At 43.4% G+C, this 27,025-nt stretch overlaps 1 protein-coding gene and 1 long non-coding RNA gene across 9 annotated transcripts in view; one reads left to right on the top strand and one right to left on the bottom strand.

The window, feature by feature from the left end:
• Positions 1 to 27,025, top strand: part of TCF20 (transcription factor 20) — a 214,826-nt gene that overhangs the window by 92,232 nt on the left and 95,569 nt on the right. For 6 of the 8 annotated variants that reach the window (XM_081877580.1, XM_081877578.1, XM_081877581.1 and 3 more), the window contains 2 exons: positions 12,471 to 12,527; positions 14,613 to 14,657. The gene's annotated coding sequence lies outside the window, so the exon portion shown is untranslated. Of the gene's footprint in view, positions 1 to 12,470; positions 12,528 to 14,612; positions 14,658 to 19,421; positions 19,636 to 27,025 lie in introns of those variants that run through there. The other 2 variants (XM_081877585.1, XM_081877579.1) reach the window with 2 other exon arrangements.
• LOC309350653 lies at positions 8,991 to 19,225 on the bottom strand. Its single transcript, XR_014160472.1, has 3 exons — positions 19,096 to 19,225; positions 18,255 to 18,334; positions 8,991 to 9,290 (listed from the first exon to the last, which is right to left on the bottom strand). It is a non-coding gene; the product is annotated as an uncharacterized lncRNA (long non-coding RNA).

The following is a 27,025-nucleotide window of genomic DNA, read 5'->3' as shown; positions in this document are numbered from 1 at the left end:
GTTTCTGTGTATGTTTATCTTTTTTTTCCGGTCCAGAGTAAGTGCGCAAGAGCTAATGTTTCCAGCCCTTAGCCATCATGTTTCACAAGGGACATCATGGTAGCTTGTGCTTTTTGTTGGGCGTGGGGAGGGAAAAACATTCCACCGTTTCTTTTAATGCAGAGGTCTTGCACAAGTCTGATCTTTAGTTAAAGGTCTAAAATTCTGGTTGAAGTGGTGTTACATAAGACCTCTCTATTAAAAATCATTAAAAAGTCCTGATGTATGTACTGTGATTACAGCTTCCAAGATAACCCCCCCCCCCGAGATCTTAATAGAATAGCTCTTCTGAATGGCATTTTTGAAATTCCAGTGTTCCTTCAGCATGCAGCAACTGGTCGAAATAGGCACACTCGAATAATTTGGGCCCCCAGAAACAAAATGGCTAGGCCATGTTTAAGCATGGAAGAAATAGAAGTCAGGGTGTGGCAATAGAGACCTACCACTAAAATGTCACTACATGTGACAAACCACTCACTCTCCTGCCACTCCGCCCCCCCCCCAACTTCAGTAAAATCCACTAAAGAGTTTCTTTTTTTAAAAAAAATACATAATTTTATTAAGTTTCTTACAGATATAACACATATCACAACAAAAGAAAAACAGAAAAAACAAAAGAAAAAAGACAAGATCACAAATATAAACAAAAAAGAAAATAAATACAAGGTACCTAAATACCTAAACAACCTAATCACCTAAACAACACAAATTAATTGATTATTTAAACTTCTAACCTCATAAACATTTTTTGGGCTTCCTCTGAGCCTTCCCATCTGAATTTCCTTGTAATTAAAATGTAGCAGTTTTCTGGTATCATTTTTTTAAAAAAACACCACAGTATTCCAATTAAAATAAAATTTCTTAACTTTCCTTTAGGTTCTAAATCTTTTTTATTTAACTCTTTATTCTGGTACTTTCAAGTAATTTCTAATTTTTGATATCACAATATTTATTCAAATAGTCCTTAAATTTCTTCCACTTCTTGGTATTCCTCTTCTTTTTGGTTGTGGAAATCCACTAAAGCGTTTCAACAGTAGTGGTGACTGCAGATTTAGAACGGGTAGTTTTTGCATAATGGACATCCCATAATAAGATGAAACCTGACTTTAATGTAAAAGAAAAACTATGGGCTGGCAGCATCGATCCAGCAATAAACCTCCATATGGAAGCACCCTATAGTGACTAGTTTTGGTTGTGTCCTCCTCTCCACAGAGGATGCATCCCTGTTAGACCCCTTTTTCCTATTAAAAACTATTTTCTCAGATTAGTTAAGTATGTGCGTGGTTGTGTGTGGATGCGAAAGAGCAACAGTGCCAGTGTGATGCAGTGAAGAGTGTTGAACTTTTGGTACAAGGAAAGTGTTGAGTTCAAATCCTTTCTCATCAATTAAGCTCACTGGGTGGCCTCATGACAAGTTGCTTCAGCCGAACTTGGCACAGAGAGAGAAGAGGATAAAATGAGAACCCCTTGTATGCTACCCAGAATTCCTTGAAATACCAATATGATACGTCATACCAATAGGATTCATAGCCAGAATATGATGTATCTGTGATTTTTTCTAAAACGTAGCTTATATATGTAAACTAAATGTGGGAGGAATGCTTTTAGAAGACAGTTGAGGGTTACACCAGGTTTTGTATATAAACCCTGAACTCTAAAGTAGTCGTTTTTGATACATCAGATTCTTGAATTTGGCCTTGTGTGTGATTGGGACTTAGAGGATAATATCTACTGCATAGCTGTGGAGCTTTTAATATAGGAAAATTGCCTGCATTCATTTGAGCTCCTCTAGTGAAAAAGAAGATTCCATCTTACTGCAGCTTGAATGAACCAGAAATTCTTCCCACCTCTGCAATAGGTTTGCTGCATAACCTTGATCAAGTCACTTCATCTTTTGCACCTCTGCTGTTTTCCCTCCATTTCATTTTCTGATTTGGGCAGCCTGAAATCCTTTAAGAGCCCCCTGATGTCGATTTGTGTATAACCAACATCTAATCTTAAGCCTTTAAATATGGTTTCAACTAATTTGAGTTATTTAGCATTTGCAGCTTTGACTAATTAGTCAGACTGTTAATTGAGTAAAACATGTTTCCTATAGAATCTTAATATTAATGGAATATTCTTTCTGCAGAACTTTATTCCCTTTTATTTGGGAGTTTGCCCATTAGATCCTGGAGAGGCACTTGTATCTTTTAGGAATTGCTACCATACAGTAGCAAGTTTCCTTTACACAGACCCATCTTTCCCATAGGGCTTAGTGGTGCATCGCGCCAGGACGCCAGCCTCTCAGGGGCGCCCCAGCAAGTGGGGGAGCTGCGCGGCTTTGCCGCTGGCCTCCCCTTTCCCTGCATGCCTGCCAGCTGTGCCCCGCCAACCATAAGGCTGGCGGGTGCACAGCTTTCCTCCCAAGCCTCTGCAGGGATTGCTCTCCCGCAGCGGCATGCGGGAAGAGTTGCATCCCCCACCCCATGGTTGGCAGTGCGCAGCTATGGCCACCCCAACACTATTTGCGGTAATTTGGTGGCGCTGGGCGGATATTTGCACCCCGACGCCACATCTGCTAAAGACGGCCCTGCCTTTACACTCTTGGGGAGCTCCTGTCATGAACTCCAGGGTTTCCTTTCTTTATGCTTTATTGAGAAGAAAAACATGACAGGCAGGGAGATCATTCAGCAGGTGGTTTCTCCCCTGACTCCCATCTCTAGTACTTCAGCTGTCAGTGCCAGACCTAGGCAGTTTGCTATCTGAAGTGGAGCCATTGCGCATACCCATCCTACTAGGGCCAAACTTTATTTGAAATGTTACTCTGTCAATACATGCCTTCACCTATCTCCTTGATGTGCAAGTGGCTCATGTGACCCTGCTGCCTGGAGGCTTAGACCAGTCTAGGCAAACGGGGGGAAAGCAGCCATGATCTATCCATGTGTCCTACACTCACAGTCTCTTGAAAGGTTCCTCCAGACTAGGGATGTAAGGAGGCAGATATTTCTGTCCTATCGTGTGTTTACTGCAATCACCGCTGTTTCTGTAGTGTTACACTTTGGCTTCTGCTGAAACCTACGTTACTCATCTCACTATCTGCTGTGGCCAAAACAAATGTAATTAATTACATAATTAACCATGTCAATGCATTTCAGTGGAAGGGAAGCATCAAGAACAATGTAGAAAAAAGCATTTCTGTAACATTTGTGGATTGAGGGAAAAAAACCTGTCACGAATGCTGCTCATATTTCTTGCGTGATTTCTGTTCTTGACCTCAAACAAGCATGCGAGGTGCAGGAATTTCTGCTCCCATTTCCATTTCCGATGGAATTCTCCAAAAAGCACCAGATTGCAGCAGATTGACTGGATATAGTTAAAGCAGAGAGAGGCAGATTTCCCATGCTTTTCCAGTGATGTTTAATGTTTGGCAAGCAAATGTTCTCCTTTCTTGGATTAGGAAAGGATGTCTGCCCTGTATGTTAGATTGCTGGATTATCCCCGTGTCATGTGAAGAGCGTGCAGAAACCTTTAGCTTACACCCATTCAGAGTTTGCCAAAAATCCATTGTGAAGAGTCAGCAAAAAGGCTGCATGGCAGGCTTACTGTAAATCAAATTATAAAAGTATCTCTCTCTGCATTAGTCCAAGCAGACCACAACTCCTGACAGACTTTCTCAGTTCCCTCCCTCATATATACATTTTATCACCAACTTGTATTTAAACTCTTTTTGAGAGGGTGTAAGACAAGGAGTCAAGTTTGCATTACTTTTTTGTTGAGCTAGAGGGAAATGTACTAATGGTGTAGAGAAATTGATTGCAGGAGGGGGAGGAAGAAACAGGGTGAGATTGGCAGGTGACTGCAAGCTTCAAAGAAATGACAGCAACAGCAGCTTCTCCCATCCCAATTGTATACTGCACTGCAGGTACTAAGCTAAGATGTGGGACATGGAAAAGGCTGATCAAGGTTGGTGCAAAGATGTGGGCAAAGGAAGGGTGCTGACTGAGGGCTGTTGCATGCTCCTGAAAAAGGTCCTGATGCTTTTGTGATGTAATGTTTGTTTGGATTTTCCAAAATATTGTTCATTCCTATAAACAATGAAGGACTGCTTTCCAAAATGTTACAATATACTACAGTCACTGCAGCACCTTAAATGCTCTGCATAAAATTATTCTGTAGTTAATTGCCCAAGGTTGCATTCTAATGCATGTTTACCTGGAAGTAAAATTCACTGAAAGATAGATTGAGTACACAGATGTAGGTATCAATTGTGATTCTTCTTCCATTGTTTGTATTTTTTTAGGAGGGGCTTGAAAAGGGCCCTTCTCGTTCCCCTTTTATTCACATGTTATAAGGTTCCTTGACTGAAAATGCAGTTACTGTTGCAAATGAGATTGCACCATTTTTCTTCGCTTTCACAGACAATCCTTTAATACAATATATTAGTGTTCCTTCCTGCCCACCCCTTCTGTATATTTTATATTGTGTGGAGTTGGGAAAGAGGGATTTTGCAGACTTAATATGAATCTTCACTTGATGTATGCCTAATGAGTCTTTGTCACTATTACTAACTCATGCTTTGGAAATGAAGAATTGAAGATGAGAACTGCAGAGTGATAGTTATCTTTTTTTAAAGAAAAAAAAATCTACTGATTGTGTTTGTTTACTTGATGGGTGGGGAATATCAGAAGGTGCTTTATTTAGCCTAGTTTTACTTACTCGGACTGGCAGCAGCTCGCCAGGATCTCAGGCATGGGTCTTCTGTATAATCTACTACTTGACCCTTTTAGTGGGAGAGGCCTGTGATTCAACCTGGAACCAAATGCATGCATGGCAGGTACTGTGGCACTGAGGGATGGTCCATCCCTTGAATATTTTGATAGGAGAGAAATTTGAATCATAGAATTGTAGAATTGGAAGGGTCATCTAGCTAAACCACCTGCAATGCAGGAATCTTTTGCCCAATGTGGACTCAAACGCATGACCCTGAGATTAAGAGTCCCGTGCTCTACCAACTGAGCTACCAGTAACACAGCTACTCAGTCACTTGCTAAATAATAACCCTCTTTAAGGGCCCATCTAGACAAGATGCAGGAGGTCCATTATGGCATCTCATAAGTGGATTTTTAAAAAAAGTTAAAAGCAGTCATGGGGGAGGGGGGAGCACAGCAGTGGCAGACCTTGAGGGCTCTAATTTCTGTGACATCCCTTCCACTCTACATCATAGTTGTGGCACCCCTGCAGTGCCCTCGAGGCACTGTGCCCAGTGTGACCAAACCAGTCATGCTCGCCTAAATCTGCCTCTGAGCCCAAATTAGATTGGGGCCACAGCACTTTGAGAGAGCAATAAATGACCTCTCAGTGTTGATGTTTTACGCGTTCTGCAGATGCCCATGCATTGTTGCAGGCAGGAAAAGGGTTAAGGCCTCCCCCCGCGCTGCAGTCCTGATGTGGTTCCTCCTTTTAATTTAACATCTAGTTGGACCCTAACTATCACAATTCAAGTCATGGGATATGAGTTTCCTTGACTGAAAATTGGATATAGTCAGTTGCAATATGGCTGCAGAGTTGATGGAAGAGAGACACTGTCCCCACACACTGATGAGAGAAAGGAGGATTGCCTGGAGGTCACCCTCTCACCCCCAATAAAGAAAACAGAAAGAGGAAGAATATCCTGGCTCCAGTGATTGGCCAGAGGATCAAGGTAAAACTAAAGGACCCCTGGACTGCTTAGTCCAGTCGAATTCGATTATGGGGTGCTGCGCTCATCTCCGCTTTCAGGCCAAGGGAGTCAGTGTTTGCCCACAGACAGTTTTCCGGGTCATGTGGCCAGCATGTCTAAACTGCTTCTGGTACAATGGGACACCGTGACAAGTGCCAGAGAACACGGGAATGCAATATACCTTCCTGCCACAGCGGTACCTATTTATCTACTTGCGCTGGTATGCTTTCGAACTGCTAGGTTGGCAGAAGCTGGGACAGAGAAACAGGAGCTCACCCCGTCAAGCAGATTCGAACTGCCAACCTTATGACTAGCAAGCCCAAGAGGCTCAGTGGTTTTTAGACCACAACGTTCCCTGTGTCCCCTTGGCCAGAAGATCAACAGCTGCTGGAAGGCTGCTTCCCTCTCCCTTCCAAACAAATAAATGAGACGCACTGTGGCTGCAGAGGTGAGGGAGAGATCATCTGGTCCCAGTCATTGGCTAGAGGAAGAAGAAAACTTCTGGTAGGCTTCCCCATCTTCCTCTAGCAAGAATGCCAGTGAGTGGAAGACCTTCAGCTTTTGTTTGTTTTTCTTTCTTTTAAAAGTGAAACTATAAACATCTGTGATTACTTAAGTGCAGTTAAGAGTATTCCACAGAGAGCCAATCATGTTGCTTTCACCGGGGGCGGGGGGGGGGGAATATGTGTTGTATGATTCTTAGTTTAAACTTTCACATGTGTAAAATTTGGCACTAAGAAGTGGAGGACATTTAAACTGTAGATATTGGCAGACTTGAACTTACTCAGTTGAGAAGAAAGGAACATGATTCCACTATCCTCCTCTCTTTGCTTTCTCATTCCCTTCTGCATACCTTATTGGGTGAGCGGGTGTTCCTGTATTCCCTGAATCTGATATTGATTTGCTGTCGGGGCTTGGGAAAGATCCTGAAGTTTAATTTTGCCTTGTATCTTGCCCTGTGACAAGTCTGGTGCTAGAGAGGCACTAGGAAGAAAAACTTGCTTTACTTTACAGTGAAAGGAATTATTTGCTCTGGTGCCCTGAGACAAACCATGGTTAACCACTATGCTTTGTATTTTCACTGCTGCTAATTCTACCTCAAGGACTCCTCTCCACCCCTCTTCTTGTTAATAATCTCCCAATGCCCAGAAGCAAGCCTTTAGAAAATACATGTGTAAGAAAGGGAAGCTAGGGAATGCAATTAATATTCCTGTAATGTAACATCAGCAGCATGCACACACTGAGTAGAATATTAGAGCTATTAGTGATGAGAGTGCATGCAATATCTAGGTGGAGAATACAGTATGATTAATATGCCTCTAAGCAGCAGCCTCTCAGCTTGGGGAATTCTGTAGCATGGCCAAAATATTTCTTTCCTTTTCTTTTTCTTCTTAAATTACCTTTCTATACCAACAAAACCACTATATGTAAAAAGGCATTCATTTGCTTTTGTGCTGTCTTGTGGAATTTGTGCTAGACCTATAATGAGCATTCCAACTCCTTTAACATCTTGCATAAGAATAACAAAGTTATTTTGTTAGCCTGGATAGATTCCGGGTGGGTTAACATTGCAAGCCTAACACCCAGCCTGGAGATGGTTTGGATGGAGCGGAAGTGCCCCTCTGTACCAGTCCTCCCAGTATGTTCACAGAAAGTTCCATGGGCACAAATTTTCCACCAGCAATATTTCTGCTACTGGTAGGCTGCGAAATGGAGTATTGCAGGGGTGGGACTGAGGTGACCTAGGATCTGCTGCATTGAAAGCTCTTCCATTTTCTCCTAAGAGGCCCAGGATTGGGCCCATCAACTATGCCATTGTTTCTTCCTTGAAAACCAATGGAGGGATTAACCTCCTACCCCAGAATGGAGAAAAAGAAAAACTGTCCTCAACTCCCATCCTAGCTGGCGCAAGCAGGGCTTAGGGTTACAAAAGTTGGATGCCACCCCCAATCTCTGCTGAGCTGTGGCAAGATACCAAGGGGTTCCAGGTGCTTGCCTAGGGTCTGTGTTCCTTTGAGAATCAAAATGCGGCTTAGACTGCCCTAGCTTTAAGAAATATGATTTAGTCACATATTTACGCCTGGATTTTCACAGTCTGGAGGATTCCTCATGAAGTGACAATGGCTGTCTATTGTTTCATAATGACTTACATCCAACTAGCCCAGGCTAGTTAGCATAGGCTAAACCCAGGAGAACTGCTGCAGCCTGTATTTTCCCCTTAAATATCCCAAATATTAGCTAGATTCTACATTCATTACTTTCTTTGGTTTAGGAGGGTCCCCCCCCCAAAAAAAACTTATAACATTGCTTCCTCTGCTCTGCCACCTCATCTTCATCTTCACACTCACCCTCACCCCACCCTGGGTAGGATTGCTCCCTAATTGTGTTTTGGGTCAATTGGTATCACATCCATGCTTTAGGATTATAGAATTGTAGAATTGGAAGCGAACCTGAGGATCATCTAGCCCAACCCCCATCAGTGCGGAAATCTCAGCTAGATCATACATGACAGATGACCATCCAACATCTGCTTAAAAACATCCAAGGAGGTTCAATCATAAGGAGGAATGGAGGCTACAACAGCAAGTTCAGAGCAGGCACCACTGGGAATTGCCTGGTTGCTCAATGGAGAACAATTCAATGGAAAATGGGAGGAAAGGAGAAATGGCAAACTGTTGCTGGAATCTCCAGCAATGTCCATCTTTTGCTTTGTACCATGTCTTTGTGGCTTCAGCTGCAGAAGTTGAGTTGAGCTTCCCAGTGAGCTGCTTGTTTCTAGAATCCTGAGCTGGACTCTTAAGGATTCCTGGAAGATCAGTGCTGGCCATATGCACTTCCTATGTAGCCCTTTAGCCCTGGTGGATTATTGTGTGTGCAAAGTGCCCTTTCAACAGAGTTCCCATCACCAATTCAAACTTGTATGCTCTAAATTCTCTACATATGACAACAAGAATATGTAGTCCCATGCTGCACACTGATACATAAGATTTGTATTCCAAACATGATTCTAAACATGGAATGTGTTTTTATTTAAAAAAAGTTTTACTATTAGTTAAATAATGTAACCCACTACTTTCCAGTGCAACTATTGTGTGTTTGTGTGCATGTTTACACTTTTAAGGCACATTATTCCTTTCCCTTTCAAACCTGAATGCTCAGGGTATAGTCCAACTGAAGCTGAACTTCTCAAATTAGGTTTTCATTGGATTGACCCATTTTAAAACAAACACAAAGCTGAAGAAGTTGGGAATATATATCAAAGAATGATATTTCATTTTATTAACAACCTGTTTGAAAGATAGCATCTGCCCTTGAACAAGAAAACATTTTTGCTGATCCTTGTCTCCAGCTTTGATCCACATCTGTTTTAAGTTTGGCTGTTCTCCAGGAATTTCTTCACAATACCCCTAGGCCCAACGTTTTTTAAGTCTGCTCCATACCTATGGGATGGCGGATACTCATTAGACTTCTTACACTTTGCTGTAGATAATCACGGCCAAAGATAATATAAATGATGCATGTGCTGTGGTGGGTTATACAACATTCAACCCTAAAAGTGAGGAAGAATTTGGACAGTAGGTTATCCAGGTGATAAGCAAGTGTCAAACAGGAAAACATGCATACATTTGAAATGTGATGTGAGATAAATCACATGGTTTAGATCCAGGGGCAGCCAGATCCAGTCCTTTATGTAGGGAAATACACTGCACCATACATTTGAGAGGTCTAATGCAGGGGTGGCAAACTGGGCCTGGCCAGTGGGCCAGGTCCAAAGCTGGCCTGCTCTCTGTGGGCCACATCTGATGGGTGGGTGCAGCCTGTCAATCAGCTGAAGCCATATGACATCAGATGATCCAACTTCAAAGGAAGTATCTGAAATGCTACCGTTTCCATGTGGAGAGTCAGCGAAAAAGGCACAGCTGTGGAGTTGCAATACATGGGTGTCAGGAAGAGGGCAACTGGGGAGCATTTGGGGAGAAGTCTGGCCTGTACAAAAGGGAAGGGCTCAGTTTTATCCAGGATGGAACTGGACTGTTGGGACAGGATAAACAGGAAGCTGGCACCACTCTAATGAGAAATAGGGCCAAGATGGGTGTTGTTTTTGTTGTTGTTTAGTAGTTTAGTCGTGTCTGACTCTTCGTGACCCCATGGACCAGAGCACGCCAGACACCCCTGTCTTCCACTGCCTCCCGCAGTTTGGTCAAACTCATGCTGGTAGCTTCGAGAACACCATCCAACCATCTTGTCCTCTGTCGTCCCCTTCTCCTTGTGCCCTCCATTTTTTCCAACATCAGGGTCTTTTCCAGGGAGTCTTCTCTTCTCATGAGGTGGCCAAAGTATTGGAGCCTCAGCTTCACGATCTGTCCTTCCAGTGAGCACTCAGGGCTGATTTCCTTAAGAATTGATAGGTTTGATCTTCTTGCAGTCCATGGGACTCTCAAGAGTTTCCTCCAGCACCATAATTCAAAAGCATCAATTCTTCAGCGACCAGCCTTCTTTATGGTCCAGCTGCAAAGGCAAATGAGTTAAGCAAAACAGAAGATAATAAAGATTTGGAGAAGGGAGCAAAAGAGACTGCTGAAGGACCTAGGTGGGGTTACAACATTTGAAAGAAGATTATACAAAAGTTTATTTGCAGGTAGGGCTTATCTGGATGGGCTACATTCAGAATTCATGTCTCCACAAACCCAACCAGTGCACCAGTGATGGTATTTAAACTTTTTCTGATGCATCAGTTCTTCTAAAGATTCCATCTACTGTTTGTTTAGACAGAAGACATGGGTTGTGTAAAAGTTCCCACAGTGAGGGAGGTTCAGTCTCTGTTGTGGCCGAGTATTATGCCAATATTGTTATTACGCATAGTTGAGGTTTCATTATGTGGAGGAAGCTGAGGTTGCCTGGGAACATATATATATCAGCTCCTAGCAAGTCTGGATTGGTTGACCAGTTAGCTAGGCTTTCATTAAAGGAATTTGTAGCAAAACATCCTACTTGGGATAAGGCATCACGAGCCCCATTACTTGCACACTTGCCACGTAGCTGCCCAAGTAATACATATTAATTACATCTTGACACAATTTATTTCCAGTTACCTCTGCCTCCCTTGCTGAGTCACAATAGTCCAGCATACATTTCTGGAGTAAATTTGGCAATGGAGTTCTGTACACTTCGTCTGAAGCAATGTGGGTCTGTGCTCATGTAATAACCATGTTAAAACTGCAAAGTATCCTTTGGTTGAGATGGTCTTCTAAGCCTTTCTTATCAGTTAAAAATGCAGAGCCAACACAGCTGCTCTCCCAGTGCCTGTCTTCCAATTAAAATATATGGCTTTTAAGTCTACATAGAAGTAAAACAAATATGCTCATTGCCTGTATGTAGCAATTAACATTAACTGCTTAGCCAATTGACTTTAAAACTTTGAAACAATTCATAACAAATTAAAAACAAATTAAAGCAGACTGCTTAGCTCAAGGACAAGCATTGCCATATTCACCTGGAAGTCCTCATAATCATAATTCTCATAATTTGGTTACAAGATCTTAAAAGGTGTCCAAATGCATATCAAATAGACAGTTTTCCAAAATATATAGTAAATAACACCAGTGCTATGTTAAACAGTGCTAATTGCAAAATGGGGTGTAAAGTGTGACACTAAATGAGAAGAAATGATGGGGCTCATGAAATATTGGCATGCAGCCTGAAAGAAAGGAAATTGGGACTGCTCACTCAGATGGCTGTTTAGAAATCTCTTTCAAGCATCAATGCAGAATTATTTAGAGACAGTAGGATGTGCAGTAAGACTCTTGGGCAGTGAGCACTGAGAAGCCTGGGGGACTGATTGTTTATTCTCTGCGCAGTGCTATTTTTCTAGAAAAAGAGGTGCTGAAACTCAGCATGAAAACATCTCTTGTTCTCTTAGAATGGCAATGGTGTCCACCTGAGAGGTGCCAGAACTGAGTTCCAGAGCATTCTGGCTGAAAAAAAGCCTTATATATATTTATATATATATTCTACACACACACACACACACACACACACACACACACACGTCCTATTAGAGAAGCCAAAAAATAGCATTCAACCCTGATTTTGATGTTTTGTTGGGTTCTTCCCCTTCTAGATAAAGAGCTTTTACACTGGCTGCTGTAGTTTCTCGTATCTGTGTACTGCTCAGTTTTGTTCTGGGTTAGTGTGACTAAGTGCAGAAATCACATGAGTCACATTGCTTCAAGCAGAACCTTAAGACGGGACCACAATTTTATGTTCAATTTATATACAGCATAAGCAAGTCCAAGGGTGATCTGCAGTTTTATTTTTTCTTATAACACTTGTATGTTGTGATATCAAGTTGCAGTTTTTGCAGAAGAGGTTTGCAATCGACAATTCCCCCCCTAGAGTTATAATGCAGCATTAAGAAAATTGAAGTTTTACAAGAACATCTTTGTTTACTTGCTAATTATTAATATTATTGAAATGACGGGTAACCTGTGTCCTTTTCAGATAACATTATCACATCTTCATCTTCACAACTGTCAGTGTGCTTCTTGTGTATTTCATGGTCTACTGTCACATCAGGTTGTTGCACAACTCGATGCCCTGTCACATCGGTGTTGTTGTATTATGGCAGAGATTGCTCCCATCTGCATGCACTCTTTGGCCCATTCCCTCCCCTGCCTCGTTTCCTTGAACATGGAAACTGTATGAGGACATGTGTCTTCCCTTTTTCCAGGTAACAATTGCTGCAAGAGATCTACAGCAAGATGGGGGATGGGAGAGAATTGTGCAGGTAGGGGTTCTTTCATCATTTTGTGATAATTTTCCATTTTCCATAATGTGATGATGCATATGAGCCAATGTAATACTCATAGCTCTCAGCCACGGATGAGGAAGGACAGATTGGCAATTGCTCCTGAGCTAGATCAATGTGAACAGTGTTTATTTTATAGATTTAAACATACATTAATACTATCAATTATTTTACAGTAACTTATCAGTTGAATAAACAAGCTAAAACCCCCACAAAAATGTAATCAGTCCACTGTTGATTACATGGCAACTATATCAGTTGCCTGTCCCTAGTTGGATAGCCAAAGCCAGATTAAGATAGTTGGGAGTCCTGGTGCAGTTCTCAACAATAAAGCCCCATTCTCCCCAAAATGGAATACATGAAGTAAAATACCAAAAATGAACTCATGTGGCATCTGAACGACTAACAAATTTATTATGGCATAAGCTTCTGTTGACTAGAAAAAAATACTTTGAGCCTGTAGTGTTTCACAACTCGCAGCAAAATGCAAACAGAAAGCATTTTGCTAACCTTCATAAACAAAAATGAAAATACCCTGAGCATGTGCAGTTTCACATTCTAACTCACTTTCACTTCTTATTGTCTTTGCTTACTCGCTTGGGCTAGTCAACAATTCTCAGCCTAGCCTACCTCACATGGCTGTTGTGAAGATATCTAAGGACATATAAAATGGTGGCAAAGTGGGACTTGATGCTTGTAGATGTCAGATTTTGTTTCCATTTACCCTAGTGCTACATCTTAGTACTATGAGGAGCCACCTTTTTCTGCCCCTTCATAAATTAGTATCGCTCCAATCCTTCAACCAATCTTAATCTGGTTAGATTATAGCATTCTCTAGATGCAGATGTCCCACTTAGATATAAAATCACAAAATATGCAGCAAACTTAAACATGAAAATATAGTCTGTAAAACTTTAAAATGTGCCCTTTAAAGCTAGTTCCAAAATATCCTCTCAAAATGTGCCTTTCCAGAGTTTCCTACTTCCCCCCAGCATAGAAAAAAGACCATATGTTTGGTATGTTAAAAATGGTTTGTTTGCAAACTCTCCAATGGTCAGATTCATGTGCTTCAGAACACAGGAAGTAAAACTTAGTTACAAAATGGTGAAAATTCCTAAATTACTGGTATATGAACTCAAGCGTGGCTTGTGAGAGCCATGCAAACTGAGCTACAGGTACCAGCTCAAACCTCTTCACATGCTGAGCTTCTCAGGGAGGCTAGGAGAGAACAGTAGGGCTGATTACTTAGTCCCTCCCAAGGTGAACTACACCTGGCAGTACAGCTAACTCTATGGTCTTAACCCCTTCATGCATTTATTAGACTTAAGCATTTTAGTTATATGAAGCTGTTATCCCACACATTTTTCTTAGCCAGTCTAAATAAAAATAAAACTTTACAGGGCAAAGTACCTGTTGGGCCTGTATTTACTGCAACGGGAGATAATACATACTAACCCCACAGCCCTTTCTCCCTGGTCACTAAATGTACAGTACGTAGTAGGCACTAAATGAAGTCAACACTAAGGTATTTCTCTTTGCCCCCCAATATTCAGCATTTCAGGAGGAATCTGCACTATCCATCTTTTTCTAGGATGTCACTCAAGGCTGATTCTTAGATTCATTTTTAACACAATATAGTCTTAGGGCAGGAGAGCTGTACCTTTTCAATTTTGCATGAGGAACTATTTGTGTGCAATAGTTTAATCCCCCCCCCCACACCTGATAACTAACAGTGTTTAAAAAATGTGGTTGTTCTAAGGTCTAATGAATCCAAGAGCACAAGTTTGAATTGGGTATTATTCCAACAAATGTCTCCCCTCCTATGTGAAATAAGATGAGACACCATTACATGAGATAACAATACCATTTCAATGGGACAATGAGTTGGCCCTCAATGGTGGGCTTGTAAATCTCTTTTATATCTCATCAGTTCATTACTCACACTTGATGGCTTTTACCTGAATGTGTGAATTACCTCCATTAGGAAGTGATAAGAAATCTCTGTCTGTTTTTTTTATATATAAAAAATAAACTGTGATGCCTCTCTATCATTTGATATTGCAGGTGTGAAGCTATGAACATGCATGTGTGAACAGGACCTCTGACATGGTAACTTTTTGTTTTTTCTTGTGGGGAATATAATATTTGACACCAATTGCTCCACATGTGAAACTGAGGCAACAAAGGCCCCATATGAGGACCCAATCACATCAAAAACTAACGCATCCCTTTACTGCAGTAACTAATACATTTCCCTAGAATTTGTTCCAGAAAAGCATCTGGGGAAAGTGTTAGGAAAGCATAACAAATGTTTGCTACCACCTGCCAGGGAATTAACAGTGTACAAATATCCCTAAACAGAAAAATGCACGGTAGAATCTCAGAGAGCATGCTTAGGGTCTTCTGGAAAAGGTCTTCTTGATATGCAGAAGTAATTTTTAAAAATTGTCTCTCTCATCTTGGCAATAGTTGCCAGAGGGAAAGCCAAGTTGAACATATGATGCAGAATTGAAAATTGAAAAGAAGACCATCTTAAAATAGTCACATGTGTTTCTACCATAGGGAATGGGCCATTGAAACTGACCTCAAAAAAATCATTCTCTTGGTTTGGATTTTTGATTTGTATTAGTAAGCAGCCTTTAATTCCATGATGAGCTAGCTACCTGTGGTACTCCAGGGGTTGTTGAACTCAATTTCAGTCCTAGCCAGCATGACCAGTGGTCAGGGATGGTGGCACCCTGCAACATCTGGAGAGACCTACAGATTTTCCACCCTTGCTTTAATTGTACTGTGCATATGAACCAGGCCTGAAAGGTTCTTAGGATGTAAAGGAGATTGCCAGATCTTTTCACAAACCAGTAAACCTGAAGATAATTTTAAACCCTAGTGTTTTCATTGAGACTAAATAAGCTTAAACCTTAGCATTTTGGCTTGGGACGCGGGTGGCGCTGTGGGTTAAACCACTGAGCCTAGGACTTGCTGATCAGAAGGTTGGCGGTTCGAATCCCTGCGACGGGGTGAGCTCCCATTGCTCAGTCCCTGCTCCTGCCAACCTAGCAGTTCGAAAGCACCTCAAAGTGCAAGTAGATAAATAGGTACTGCTCCGGCGGGAAGGTAAACAGTGTTTCCGTGTGCTGCTCTGGTTCGCCAGAAGCGGCTTAGTCATGCTGGCCACATGACCCAGAAGCTGTACGCCTTGCTCCCTTGGCCAATAAAGCGAGATGAGCGCCACAACCCCAGAGTCAGTCACAACTGCACCTAATGGTCAGGGGTCCCTTTACTTTTACCTTGCATTTTGGCTTAACTGATTTGTAAAGTGAAGCCCCACTTCCATCCACTAGAAACCGTATGTTGCCTTGGGACATTTAGATGAAAACTGGACTACATATACCTCAAACAAACAAACAAACAGCTTTTTTGGCTACCTTTCTGGCTAGTTGGCAGTTATTGCTCACAGGCTTTCAATTGTATCTTGAACTATAAAGTTGGGGCGGGGATCTTCTTTTAAAAGAACTGAGTTCTTCAGGAAAATATAGTTCTATTTCATCTGTGATCTCTCTGAAATCCCACATTTAGCTTCTGTACCATATGAATGAATATAAAGATGAGCACCAGAAGAACAACAGTTGCAGGTCTGCAATGTTTCTCTTCAGAATAAGATTCACCTCCCTGCATTCCAACATGTGCATATACAAACTTACTTTATTACATAAAAATGAGACAAAACGGGGGGGGGGCACTTAGGAGAAAGAACAAAAATGATCTCTAGTACCTGCTACTGAGAGAAGATTTTGGATGCCATGTTCTTCCATAGAACATAAATTGTGGTCACAGAACAGTAATACACATTTCTGACATTATTTATTTATTGCATTTGTCTACCATCCATCCAGCCAAGTTCTCTGGGCAGTTCACATGAACGATAAAATACAAATTGCTTACAATGGAAAATGAATTACCGTATAATGACCATAATGAAATAGCTACATTTCTAAGGACTAAAAATCAAATTCAAATAGTACTTTCCTGAGTTGTGTATAGCATTTGTATCCACAGATTCAATCTTTCTAGTGCCACTGTAAAAATGTACTTAGGTGAGAGGTGGGTTTGGTTTCTTCAAGTCTTTGGAGGGGCTTGAATGCCACAGTGGCATCCCAGAGAAAACATGCACCTTAAAACATGCAAACCAACCTCAAATGATATTCAACATAATCTGATAAAGAGACAGTAAAAACGACAAGATTTCGGAGAAAATTAACAGATATGGGGTTGTCTTCAACGTGGGCTAAAGGGATCATTCTGTCAGTGCAAACATTCCTGCTCATCCAACGGAACAATCTTTCTTCTCCTCTCCCACATGCTGTTCTGGGGGTTCTCCTGACCCACCAGAGCAGATTTGGGGAGGGTGTGGGGTGCACAAGGGAGGAAGAGAAGGGGTAAATCCCATTGTGCTAGTAGGAATCCTTGTGCTGGCTTGTTCCAGGGCAATGAGTTAGTTGAAAATGGCCCGCTGTAAATGACTTAGGTAATGTTGAATATTATCCTTCACTTTAACTCTGCAATAATACTACAAAATAAAAATAGTACCTCCTGTGCCTGTGTTTTTTCTTGTGACACACTCTTTCCATTTCACCAGTGGGTGGTGCCAGGGTTGCCACATGAAATGAGATTTCTGTTCTCTACTGGTTATTGACCGAAATATATATTATATATAGATTTCTGTTTAATATAGCCAGTGTCTTTTGGAGTAGCCAAGCTTTTATATATGCAACATCTTGAGATGTTAGCAGGCACTCTGCATGTACCTGTGGCCTGGGGAATTTCTTGGTATTGAGGTAAGAATAAAAGGTAGTTTCTGAGTAGCTGTAATACTGAACCAACAGCTTTGTTTTGTTTTAATAGGCCACTTCTTAATATTATTTTAAAGACAGAAATTTACTCCTCCCCCCTCTCTTTTTATGACTGAAAGCCAGCACTCTGGTAACTGTGACATTAGTTATTCCTTGCTGCCAAATGTACCTTATACTACAGCGGTTACATACGCTTCAGGTTACATACGCTTCAGGTTACAGACTCCGCTAACCCAGAAATAGTACCTCAGGTTAAGAACTTTGCTTCAGGATGAGAGCAGAAATCGTGCTCTGGCGGCGTGGAAGCAGCAGGAGGCCCCCTTACCTAAATTGGTGCTTCAGGTTAAGAACAGTTTCAGGTTAAGAACGGACCTCCGGAATGCATTATAAGTACTTAACCCGAGGTACCACTGTACTGCATATACATAGGCAGGCACACAGGGATTGTGGCAAGGAGGGCAGAGTACAGAGTGGCACCACCCCACTGCTGCTTCCAGAGACAGTTGCAGGGAGAAGCTGCAGATCCATCCCAGTCTTTTTCTTCTGCCTGCATCCATCCCTCATGGCTCTATCCAAGCTCCGCTCACTGCCTTCCGTGTGGAAATATCTGTGGGGGTAAGGGGCTGCTTTTGTGGTGTGCAAGCAAGGAGAAGGAGAAGCCATCCTATCATTGGCTCTCCAGATGTCTTCTGCCTCTGATCGGTTTGATATTTTTCTCTGCAGGAAAAATGTCCTGTTTGGGCTTCTTGTTTACACTTGTTACAGTTGCTTTGTTAGGGTGCTGTGGTTTTCTGTCCCCCCCACCCTTTGCCACTTCCTTGTCCTTATTTGTTAGTCTTGTTGTTTTCCTCCCTACATTCTTCTTTCATGAAATAAATAAGTATCCCTGGTGGCCTCTTAATTATTGGAAGTTTGGTTTTGATGCTGGTTTAATGTCTGAAAAGGAGAGAGGAGGAACCTAGTTTAGACTACTCTTGAACAAGCACTGAGTCTGCAGATCTGACTCTTGCCTTGAAAAGGATAACTGTAACACTCCTCTTTTTTGTCCTAAAAATTCAAAAGATGCTAATTATTCTTCCTAAACATACCCTGCCCCCTAGTCTGGGTGGTTATAACCCTTTTCTGTACAGAATCATTAAACATCCCTGGAAGATGTTCCTGCCTCTGTTTTCCTGCTAATATCATTGCCCACTTGGTTGCTGGCCAAAGCGGGAATGTCACTTAGTAGTAAATAGTGTAGTATACTAAAGCTGCTTGCTCTTTTCTATCCTTGGCTCAGCCCCTCTGCCTCCTGTTGAGTTAGGTAGACATGAGGACAAGTGCCCCTCGTGGCCTTTCTAGTCCTAGGCCCTCTCACAGCGAGAGATAGGCAGCAGTTCCAGTGTGTGGTTGTGAACTTCTGTCTGTGGGTCCTTCAAGTGAAATAAGCAGATTGACTTTATTGCACCTTTGACCTTCATGTAATCTATTCAGGTTACCTCTTCTGAGCTCTGCCAGTGCAACTGATTCTAAACTGCTAAGCATGTTCTGCTGTTTTTATTTCTTCCAGTGACAACCCCCCCCCAAGCTTCCCTGTCCTCAGTTCTTCCTATCCACAATGCACACTTGATCTTGACCACCAAACTGATCTTGGGATGATTGTGTCCACACTCTTTGAAGGGGAAGTGCTTGTGCACAGAAAATAATATTTTACTTACTTATGGCAGGGGAGAGGGGCTGCTTCTTCCCCATTATTTTCTCAATCCATCTTGAATTATTATTTTATTAGACACAAAATAGTGTGTGTATTTATGTATGTATGTATGTATGTATGTATGTATGTGTTTGTATATACAGTATATGTACTGTATATGGTATTCCCTCTGGTAGTCCTTCTCACTGTGATCCCTTTGTTACTCTTGCAGATATGTGTTTGAATAAGAGCCTTCCCCCCCTCCCCTCCCCCTTTTTATTTTTTTTTAATCCTCCGCGCTCCATCCTGCAGTGAAGTCACAATCCAGTGTTTGTAGACTCCATGTGATGTCACAGAGTCAGCCTTGTGACTTCACTTGCAGGCTCAAACAGAAGGTGCAGACGGGGCTTGAAGAAGAGGGGAGGGGGGGGGAAATGAAAGCCCCCACCTCTTCCCATCCCTCTCCCCCTCCCCGTTATAAAACCAGTAGCTGAGATAAATCGGAAGGGGGTGGGGAGAAGCAGCAGGAGGAAAAAAAAGAGCCGAGAATGATGCCTGAAAGCAGGTACAGTAGCTTTGGCTCCATGTCTGCGTTCTTCTTCTTGAAAGTTCCCATTGGCCCGGAGAGGCCAGATCTTGCAGACCACACGCGCTGGGCTGTGTGTGTGTGTGTGTGTGTGTGTCTGGGGGTGTGTGTGTGGCGCTGGGCTGTGTGTGTGTGTGTGTGGCGTGGGGCTGTGTGTTCTGTGCGAGCCACCCAGTGACGCTTCGGCTGTGCGGTGCATTCGGCGGCGGCGATGTCTGGGTCTGTGCATGCGGGGAGGGAGGCGGGGAGCGATGGCAAGCGAGGGGCAGGCGAGCAGCTTCAGCCCATTTCTCAGAGGCGCGCAGCTGCCGTCCTAGTGGGCTGGCCGCCGCGAGCCTCCGGCTTGGCCGCTCGCAAAGGCCCTGGCTGCTCGCTGCAGCAGTCTGTCTTGCGGCGTTGCAGAGGTGACAGAAATGGGTTATTGGGTTCGCGCGTCTCTTAGGCGGCGGCGGCGACCGTGCGCCCCCTCCTCCCTCTTTTTTCGCAGTTTCCCGGGGGCGGGCGCGGGGGCCTTTGATCCGAAGCAGCCCGGGAGCAAAATGTGGCGCAGGCACCCGGGAAGGGAGCGAGGTGCCGGGCCTCGGGGTCACATTCGCCCAGGCGCCTGCGTGCGTGTGGGCGAGAAGAAATCTCTCCATCTTTTCCACTGACGACATCACAATAGCAATGCGGATGCAGCCGCCACGCAGTGCCCCACGATCGGGAGTGGGGGTGGGGGAGGTTTGCTGGAGCCGCCCCTCCCTCCCTCGTCTCTCTAGCGACGTTTTCTATGCCGTTTGTCTTAAGGGGGGGGATTTTTGGGTGGGGTGGGGGGTTTAGGGAAATAGGATCGGTCACAGGGCGGCTTGCCCTGAGCCCTGCGCTCCCATCGAGTTCGGGGGAGAGAATGCTTTGCTGGCTCCGGCTGCCGAGGAAGCCGTCATTTTGTGTTAGCGCGTGTGCGTCTGGCAGAGGAAGGATCGGGGCGGGGTGGGGAGCGGGGAGGAGAGCACGACACTGGAAGGATGTGTGTGACATTGTGTCCTCGCTCCCTGCTTGTTAAATGCACACTCCAGGGGAGGGGGAGGACTTCAAAGTCCCTCTGCAGAGAAAGGGGGTCCTTTTGGAGAGGACCTTGCGCTCTCAATCACGTCCGTCGAGAGGCTTTCTGACAAAAGATTGCGGGCGGCAGAGGGTGGGGGAGATCTGTCTTTAAAATGAAGGGCTGGAGGCAGGCGGCTACCTTGCCTCAAACAGATCTGCCACGATGCTTTGCCTATCCTGATGTGTAGGTCAGGAGTCATTCACTCTGCCCCTTTTATTCTTGCGCCCCAATGGAGGGGGCGGGAGGTGGGGGTGCCTGTGGGGAGAGGTGCACGAATCTTTACGGGACAAATGGCAGAACCTCCAGGATGCCCGTTTCTCAGTCCAGATCACCAGCTGCTTTAATTCTGGAGCACCTCTGCAGTCTACTTGAACAGAGTCTGATGCAGAAAGACACCCCTGCCATTACTGGCCTGATTTCTGAGGGCAAATGTGTGTCATTCATCCTGCAACCTATTTGCCTAGATAGAAATGTTCCAAATCTGGTGCCTTGCTGGCTCCCAGACCAGCCTGGAAGCAGCCTCCGAAGCCTGCGCTTGGCTTTTGTGCCCAGCATGGAAACGCTGGGAAGAACCATAGTGAGCAATGAAAAGAAGAGAGACATTTTGTTTTTGTTTTTTTAAAATAATACTTATTACTTTTAAACACTACAAAAAAGGAAAGAAAAAAGAAAAAAGGCAAAAAAAGACAATACAATACAATATAAAAACATTACACAACACTAACACAATAAGCTAAACAAAACAAAACAAAACAAAAACAATTTAACATACATCATACAATTTCAATGTCATATCTTTCGTTTACTTGTTTCAACGACCTCCTCACACCTCCCTTTTTGTATTCCACTTCTGTTAATTGTTTCAGCAAATCCTTTCCATCTTTCTCTGTTTTCTGTCCTATATTTATCTTAACATAGTCTAACCTTATTTTTCCCTAATACTCTAATAATCTATCTATACTTAATTCCTTATAACATTTCTACTAAAGCCATATAACTTCATTCCAACATTTTTCCAACATTCATCAATTTTACAATATTTCTATAAATAGTCTTTAAACTTTTTCCAATCTTCTTCCACCGTCTCTTCTCCCTGGTCTCGGATTCTGTCAGTCATTTCCGCCAATTCCATATAGTTCATCAACCTGGTGATCTTCTGTCTGATGCTCTTAACTCTTTTCCAAGTCCCTTCTGCAAGTCTTCTTTGTATTTATACATGCACTTTACTTTGTCTTCTACTGATCTTATTTTTATTTTCCTTCCTTTGAGGCTGAAGAGTAGATCTCGGGGAAACTCCCACCTAGAGATGATTTTGTTCCTTCTCAACAGGGCAACCAAATCTCCGTAGTTAAACCCAAAATCCAAAAGATATTTCAGGACGTCTTTCAAAATTTCCACTATTGACTGTTGTTCTTCTAGGTTCTTCTGGTAGTTCCAACAGTCTCTTATTTTTTTTCTTCTCTTTTTCCCCCTCCTCTTCCAAGTCTGAAGGCCCTCACAATTTTAATCTCTTCTTGACCCAAGTCCAAGTCCCAAAAATCAGCAAATTCCTGCGTGGTGAAATCCATCAAACTCTCCTTCTCCAGTTCAAGTAGGGCTCTAATCCTCAAAATCTAATTTTCTTTAAATTCAGTTGTAGAAGGCATCGACTTATGGTCATCAAATTGCAACTGTAAGGCTGGGACTCTCTCTCTCTCCAACTGTGTTACTTTAGGTTCAACTGCAACAACTTTCTCCCTAGCCTTCTCCGCAGTTTGCCATGTCAAAGTAGATTCCTGTATCAATTTCTGAATAGTTTCTGTATTGATGTTCACTTTTTGTCCCAAATTATCAATTTTGGTAGTTACCACATCCACCTTCTTGTTAAGCTGTTCCAGTGAGTTACTTATCTTACTTAATGCAACCGCTAAGGCCTCTTCTATCAACATTCTTAACCGATTCAAGGTCAGTCCCAAAGTCTCACAGCTTTTTATCTTGCAGCTGGAAATTCCCCCAGATCAGCTCTTGTAACAGTTTCAAAAGCTTCCTCTAGAGGGAAAGTTTCTATTTGTATTAGTCCTTTTAGACAGTTCAAACAATAAAGTTAGTTTCAATTTTCAGTTACTTTTACTCCTTTTTAAACACAGACGGAGACATTGGAAACAGTGTATTTCTCTTATTTAACTAACTGTCAGTGCACGTTCTAGTCACGGTCAATGAGCATTCCAAAAGACGTCAGTCTTACTAGCAGCCCGTTTCCAGGTTCGGAGCGGTGGTATTTTAACTTCCTTCACTCTCTCCTGCAAGCATATACAATCCAAAACTTCCTCCCTCTTCTCCTGCTTCCAAGGGGGATTTAATATTTTTTACTGATGGAAATTTAGTCCTTCACAGTAGACTTTCCAAGACTTTAGCTAGCAGCCTCTTTGCTTCAGTCTATTTACAAAAGGGGAAGGCGGACTTCCTGTTTTGAACCTCCCCGTTTCGGTGCCAAATTAAGACGTTTAAAAATCCAATTATTCACTCTACTCACGGGTAGTTGCTTTAAGATCAAATTGTCCACAGGAAAAAGTCAGCGCTCTCCGGCAACAGCTATGCAGCTTCGCTCCGTGGAAAAAGCAATCAATTCGAAGCACCGCGCCACTCACCCCACGTCGCTCCGGATCCCCGAAACCGGGTTTCCCCGCGAGTAGGGGAGGCTCAAAAGGTGCCAGCCGAATCCCACGTTCACAGGCTTCACCCGCCTGTGATTTTTAGTGGGTCTCCGCCTTCGCCGTGGCGGCCAGACCCGGATTCCCACGAAGCAAATTCCTCCTGATCAGAGGAATTCCGCCATTACCGAAGGCGCCAACCCAGAAGTCCGAAAAGAAGAGAGATATTTTGGGCACCTGTCAAGGCTAACAAATGCATTGTGGTTTTTTTATGGGCCGGTGCCTGCTTTGTCAGGTGTATGTGGAGTAATGGTTAAAAGTGATTGCTACTCAAGTTCAGATCCTGGCTCAGCTGAGATTCACATTGGCATTCAAATGATGTGTGTGCACTGCCTCTTGTGATGGACTATGCAGGGTGGGGCTTTCCTGGGCCCTCCCAATATTTTATTCAAGTTGGCACCCCTGTCTGAGTGCAACCCCTGTTGCAAGGTTATTGTGAGGCTGGAACACGTATCTGCAGCAGAGGGCAGTGATCTTCTGGACTGGTAGGCCAGAGGCATGGAGGCTGACAGTAGGTAGCGCCAGAGCCATTCTAGTTTTGCCCCGTCCTCTTCCCTGCTGAGTTGTACAGGGCCAAGCTGAGACTAAGGAGGAGGAAGCTGTCAGCCAGGCCACTTCCTGGACTGATTGTAAGTAGGAAGCCAGGTTCGTGGGGGCTGCCTGAGGACGGCTGATGAGACTGTGCCCCATTAGCCCTAATGGGACCAGTCACGACTCATAAAAATGTAACCAATGGAAGCCCTATCTATCTGATCAGATGTACTTTATTCTTGCATTACAGATTTCCAGGCTGAGGCCTGCCATTCAGAACAGATTCTCAGGACTCATCCCTAGTGACCCTGAGCTTGACTGAAAATGAATTTCCAGTGGTTGTTAAGCTGAGATTTGAGATCAGGTGTCTGAAGGGGAGAAGAGCTCAAGCTCTTTAATGTCCACTTGCCTGGTGATATAAGGGGGTGAATGCAGTTTTGTCAAATCATTGTATAATAATTCTCCCTTTTGCACACAAGTTGTAAATATGCCTCTTTGTCTCTTCTTCGCTGCTCCCTCTTCAAATTTATTAATCTTCTTCCATGACGATTGCAGAGTTCACTGTTCCTTCATATACAAGCAACCTGCCGTTTGTGCGGGGATTGCGTTTTTGGCCCCTATGGGTGTCAGCGGAGCATGCTTAAACCTGTTCTGCCTCCACTCCATTTCCTGTCCACTACTACATCAGTGGTAATGAGCATGTGCGCGGTCACACGTCAACTGGAAATGCGTAAATATGGTCACTGCCTGTACTACATTTCTACATACCACAACCTAAAAATTCTAAACTTGACATGTTTGTTTGTTTGCTTGCTTGCTCGCTTGCTTGTTTATTGGATTCCTTGTCTACTCTTCACTGCATGGTCCAAGGGCAGGTCCCAACCAAAAAATGCACAATTATAAAACAAATAAAACAATTACAACCGCAAAACAAGAACAGTGTAACCACAATTAAAAACAGTTCTATATTTAAAACACCTCCTATTATAAAAAGTTACAAATATTTAAAAACAATTCTTTATGATAAAAATAGTTCCAATACAGATGCGGACTAGGCTAAAGATCACCACTGAAAAGGCTTATTGGAAGAGGAAGGTCTTCAATAGTTGCTGAAAAGACAACAGAGATGGTGCCTGTCTGATATGTAGCAGGAGAGGATTCCAAAGGTGCCACCATGCTGAAGTCCCGATGCCTATATTGTATGGAATGGACCTCCTGATAAGATGGTTTCTGCAGCAGGCCTCTCTTGCAGAGCACAGTGACTTTTTGGGTATATATAAAGGGTGAACAATTTTATTGGGCATAAATTGCAAGAGGTCAGATATTGGTTGCACTCTAGAAGAAACCTGCTTTGCAAACAGATCAGTTGGACAGTGGAATTTATTACTTTGAGGCGTCTTAGGCTCTCCATTGCTTGAGGTCTTTTTACAGAGCAGCAGCTTGACCAACCATCTGCTGGCAATGTCCTAGCACTGAACTTCCTGCACTGAGCAGAAAGTTGGACTAGAAGATTGCCTACTACACCCCTTCAAACTGTGGTGAACTACAGGGACCTGTGGCTTGGACCGTTCCTTGTGTGACTTAAGTGAAAATAACAAGTTGATGTTTCTTGAAAGGACACAGGGATTATAGTCTCACAAATTCACTTTGATGTTTGATTTTCAGTTAGCTAAAAGTTGCCTGAATTACAGGGTGAGCCTATATTCCTACAATACTGGTGGCAACTATATCAGAGCTAATAATGACACAAGATGATATTCAGTGCTGTCTCTGCTGACAGAAGGCATCAATTAGTGGAAAGGGGAGGGAGGTGATTTTCCGTGATTTCCCTCTCTCCCCTACATCCCACTATGTGTCCTCATATTTTGGACTAGAGACAAGGATGCCTTCTATCACTAAAGGGGACAGCTTTGGATACTAATGTAGTTGCGATCATCTGCATGTGCAGGAACAAAGAAGCACTGCGGAATATAGCTGCAGATATAACAACACCAACAGACACTTCTACAATGCCCCATGGATTCTATTGTTCGCCAATCATGAGATGGCAGGCTGATGGCACTGTCACAATTGCCATGCAGGAAAGGCATCAATGTACATTCATACTTTGGATCCCAGACGCCTTGGTACTCAAATGTTTTGGCTCCTGAATGCCGCAAACCCAGAAGAGTGTGTTCCAGTTTGCGAATGTTCTTTGGAACCCGAATGTCTGATGGGGCTCCTGCGGCTTCTGATTGGCTACAGAGCTTCCTGCAGCCAATCAAAAGTCACAGCTTTGATTTCCGAATGTTTTGGAAGTCAAACGGACTTCCGGAACAGATTCCTTTCGACTTCCAAAGTACGACTCTATAGTTACTACTGAATGACTTCACGTCATCACCTGTCTAGAGAAGAGGAGGTATGATAGCTATCTTCAAGTATCTTAAGGGCTGTCACATGGAAGAGGGAACATGCTTTTCTCCTGCTCTTGAGGGTAGGACTCAAGGCAATGGCTTCAACTTACAAGAAAGGAGATTCCAACTAAATTAAGGTTACCAATTTTTTTTCAATGAATCCGGGGACACTATACATACATACATACATACATACATACATACTACATTTTCGGGACGTTGATGCTGCAGTGATGGCGGTGGCAGAGGGGCCGCCGCCTTGACCTCAGCCACCACGTTTCCCCTTCCTCCAAGGCTTCTATCTTCACTTTCTATGAGCCTGGGCAGCCCCTGAGTTGTTGGTTCTTCAGTGGTGGTGGTAGGGAAGTGGTGAGTGGTGGGTCAGGCATGGAAGGCGGAGAAGGAGGGCCGAGAGCGTCGATGGCGAGGCTCAGGCAGCGTGATGCCTCCCTTCCCATTGGAGCAGCCCCAATCCCATTCCTACTTGCATTCAAGCAGGAGGGTGGGATGGGAGGCTTCACACTGCCTTTGGAGCAGCCCCATCCCAACTCCTACTTGCGTGCAAGCAGCAGGGGGCAGGGATCTCTCAGGCAGCACAATGCCTCTCTTCCCATCGGAGCAGCCCCAATCCCATTCCTACTTGCGTGCAAGCAGGAGGGGGCGGGGATCCC

Source organism: Podarcis erhardii, assembly GCF_964252035.2.
Source record: "Podarcis erhardii genome assembly, chromosome: 10".
Classification (NCBI taxonomy): Eukaryota; Metazoa; Chordata; class Lepidosauria; order Squamata; family Lacertidae; genus Podarcis; species Podarcis erhardii.
The sequence above is the reverse complement of the archived record's forward strand: the minus strand, read 5'-3'. Positions and strand labels throughout refer to the sequence as shown.